Source organism: Lactuca virosa, chromosome 1 (genome assembly GCF_052849685.1).
Source record: "Lactuca virosa cultivar CGN04683 chromosome 1, Lactuca_virosa_CGN04683_v6, whole genome shotgun sequence".
NCBI lineage: Eukaryota > Viridiplantae > Streptophyta > Magnoliopsida > Asterales > Asteraceae > Lactuca > Lactuca virosa.
In genome coordinates, this window is record NC_136426.1 from 192861333 (window position 1) to 192865814 (window position 4482).

General features: G+C 34.0%; 1 pseudogene; it reads left to right on the forward strand.

Annotated features, from left to right (window-relative positions):
- Window positions 1–526: 526 nt before the first annotated feature.
- LOC145107989 (uncharacterized) lies at window positions 527–2918 on the forward strand (annotated as a pseudogene).
- The last annotated feature ends 1564 nt before the right edge of the window (window positions 2919–4482 follow it).

Genomic DNA, 4482 nt, shown 5'->3' on the forward strand with positions numbered 1-4482 from the left:
ACAGATACCGAATCTATTACATGGTCACAAAAACCTAAATCGAAAAAAAGCATACAACTATGTCGTATTACGATATGTATAGTAATGGGGGAACATGGGACAAAACATAAATCCAATTGGTTTCAGACTTGGTACAACCCAAGGTCATCATTCCCTTTGGTTCGCACAACCAAAAAATTATTCTGAGGGTCTGCAAGAAGATAAAAAAATAAGAACTTATATCCAGAATTATGTACAAAAAAATATGAAAACATCTTCTGGCGTCGAGGGAATTGCACATATAGAGATTCAAAAAAGAATCGACCTGATCCAAATCATAATCTATATGGGATTTCCAAAAATCTTAATTGAAAGTCGACCCCGAGGAATCGAAGAATTACAGATGAATTTACAAAAAGAATTTCATTCTGTAAATAGAAAACTTAACATTCCTATCAGACGAATTGAAAAGCCTTATGAAAATCCTAAGACTCTTGTAGAATTTATAGCGGGCCAATTAAAAAATAGAGTTTCATTTCGCAAAGCAATGAAAAAGGCTATAGAATTAACTGAACAAGAAGATACAAAAGGAATTCAAGTGAAAATTGCAGGACGTATCGACGGAAATGAAATTGCGCATGTTGAATGGATCGGAGAGGGGAGGGTTCCACTCCAAACCATTCGAGCTAAAATTGATTATTGTTCCTATACAGTTCGAATGATCTATGGGGTATTAGGCATCAAAATTTGGATATTTATAGATGGGGAATAATAAACCTTTATTCCTTTTGCATTCTATCCAGCGATGGAACAAAAAATGAGAAATTCGTTTCTTCTTTTTATTTTGTGTTCAATAAAAAAAATGAACAATTATAATTCTATAGGGTTGAATAAAAATTCAATTAATCTTTTGATAAAATTGCTATGCTTAGTGTGTGACTCGTTGGTTTTTTGAGGGTTAGTATAAAAACCAGCCCCACGGTATAAACAAATAACTATAGAAGTAATAACCAACTCATCACTTCGTATTATCTGGATCCAAAGAATCAGTCAAGATATGATATATTGTTCATATTGTTGTAGCAACTGAAATCTTTTTTTATTATTTATTAAAAAATATGCTTCTAAGTTGTCAATCGAAAAAAAAAGGGTATGGATAAATGGAAAGATGAGAGAAAGAAAGAAAAAGAATATTGATGAGATAGAATTCCAATATGTAAGGTCTATGAGTCATTTCAGAAAAAGCTGTATAATAAAGCATCAACACGGATTCATCATTAACATTAAATGGATCTGCTCATCGAACAAAAAATAAAGAGCTTCGAGCCAATAAAGGCTAAGAATATTGACTCAAGAACTAAGAGCTCCATTGTAGACTTCAGACCTAACCATTAAGTAAGAAGCGATGGGAACGATGGAACCTGTGAATTCAAAAGATTCTAGTGAAAATGAATTCGAATGATTCATGGATCGGGATGACGGAACCGACCAGAAACCAATTCATCTATTCGGAAAAGTTATGACCTAAAGATAGAACTGAAATACAAATTGAAAGAGTAAATATTCGCCCGTAACACTTTATTTTCTTGGATTGCTAAATTTGGGTCAATCCAATACGATAAAGAGTAAAACAAAAGAAAGATTCGTTTTAACAGTCTAAAATAGATAAATATAAGAAAAAAATAGTTATGTTATTTAATATATTTAGTTATCTATACAAAAAAGATATACAAATTCATAATAGATTTGATCTAGATTAAATGAAATCCATGATTCATTATATTACTTATTAAATACATGTATATTTTCATTCAAATTATATTCTATCTGAATTGAATTCAAAATGTTTAATTTGAATTCATTTTATTCGCGAGGAGCTGGATGAGAAGAAACTCTCACGTCTAGTAGTTCTGTAGTAGAGATGGAATTCAAAATAAACCATCAACTATAACCCCAATAGAACCAGATTCCGGAAACAACATAGAGGAAGAATGAAGGGAATATCTTATCGAGGTAATGCTACTTGTTTTGGTAAATACGCTCTTCAGGCACTTGAACCCGCTTGGATCACCTCTAGAAAAATAGAAGCAGGTCGACGAGCAATGACACGAAATGCACGTCGTGGTGGAAAAATATGGATCCGTATATTTCCAGATAAACTAGTTACAGTAAGACCCGCAAAAATACATATGGGTTCAGGTAAATGCTCTCCCGAATATTGGGTAGCTGTTGTTAAACCAGGTCGAATACTTTATGAAATGGGTGGAGTAACAGAAAATATAGCCAGAATGGCTATTTCAATAGCAACGTCCAAAATGCCTATACGAGGTCAATTCATCATTTCAGGATAAAAAAGAAATAGGCCTTGGGTAAAAAAAATAGCGGGTGCGGGTTTCTTTTTTTGGACAAACAATATTTCTTTTTTTTGTTCGACCTTTGTATTGTAAAACACAGATAAAAAATATGATATGATTCAACCTCAGACCCATTTGAATGTAGCAGATAACAACGGGGATCGAGAATTGATGTGTATTTGAAGCATAGGAGCTAGCAATCGCCGATATGCTCATATTGGTGACGTTATTGTTGCTGTGATCAAAGACGCAGTTCCAAACATGCCTCTAGAAAGATCAGAAGTGGTCAGAGCTGTAATTGTCCGTACTTGTAAAGAACTTAAACGTGACAACGGTATGATAATACGATATGATGACAATGCCGCAGTTGTGATTGATCAAGAAGGAAATCCAAAAGGAATGCAAGTTTTTGGTGCGATTGCCCGAGAATTGAGACAGTTCAATTTTACTAAAATAGTTTCATTAGCCCCTAAGGTATTATAGGTATTATAAAATCAGAGCACGATATGGTTATAGTAGGGTATTTAAAAGAAATATATTAAGATTCATTTAGTAGATTTTGTCTCACGTATATACCTTTCAAAATTTATATTCATAAACAAATACGTAAAAAAAACATGTTGATTATATCCAAATTTGGAGGCACCAATAATTTTAATTAATCATGGGTAGTGATACTATTGCTGACATAATAACCTCTATACGAAATGCCGACATGTATAGAAAAAGCGTGGTTCGAGTAGCATCTACTAATATCAGCCAAAGTATTGTTAAAATACTTTTACGAGAGGGTTTTATCGAAAATGTGAGAAAACATCGAGAAAACAACAAATGTTTTTTGGTTTTAACCCTACGACATAGACGGAATAGGAAAAGGACTTACAGAAATCTTTTAAATTTAAGACGGATCAGTCGGCCGGGTCTACGAATCTATTCTAACTATCAAAGAATTCCTAGAATTTTAGGTGGGATGGGGATTGTAATTCTTTCTACCTCTCAGGGTATAATGACAGACCGAGAGGCTCGACTAGAAAGAATAGGCGGAGAAATTTTGTGTTATATATGGTAATCCTTCTAATATCCGAATTCAATACGAAACTTCTTATTTGTGAAAATGAAAAGAGAAGGGGTGGGTTGTCTAATAGGGTTCTTCCTCCACTAGTTGATACTTCAAGGGGGTTTTACCTGTAATTAAAGAACAAAAGTGGATTCATGAAGGTTTAATTACTGAATCGCTTCCCAACGGCATGTTCCGGGTTCGTTTAGATAATGAAGATATGATTCTAGGTTATGTTTCAGGAAAGATTCGACGTAGTTTTATACGGATACTTCCAGGAGATAGAGTCTAAATTGAAGTAAGTCGTTATGATTCAACCAGAGGTCGTATAATTTATCGACTCCGAAACAAAGATTCGAAAGATTAGGTGTTTTTTCAACTTCACTATTTATTTCGTAGGAATACGATTAAAAATAGAAAATTTCAAGAAACTTATTTTCTTCCAAAAAGTGGATTCAAAATTAAAGTAAGGAGTGGGAAATATGAAAATAAGAGCTTCTGTTCGTAAAATTTGTGAAAAATGTCGACTAATCCGTCGTCGGGGACGAATTAGAGTAATTTGTTCCAACCCAAGACATAAACAAAGACAAGGATATTCAGCCTTGTTAAAGACCCGATATAAAAATAAGAAGGGGATCTGTTTTGACATGACATGGATATATCCATATATCTCTGACTTAAATTTATGAGATGATAAAATATGGCAAAAGCTATATCGAAAAAAGGTTCACGTGGACGTATTGGTTCACGTAAGAGTACACGTAAAATACCAAAGGGGGTTATTCATATTCAAACAAGTTTCAATAATACCATTGTGACTGTTATAGATGTACGGGGGCGAGTGGTTTCTTGGTCCTCTGCTGGTACTTCTGCCGCAACAGGAAATGCTATTCGTACAGTAGTAGATCAAGGTATGCAACGAGCATAAGTCATGATTAAAGGTCCCGGTCTCGGAAGAAACGCAACATTACGAGCTATTCGCATAAGTGGTATAGTATTAACTTTCGTACGGGATGTAACCCGAATGCCATATAATGGCTGTAGACCCCCGAAAAAAAGACGTGTGTAGAAATAAAAATTGAAGATATTTCA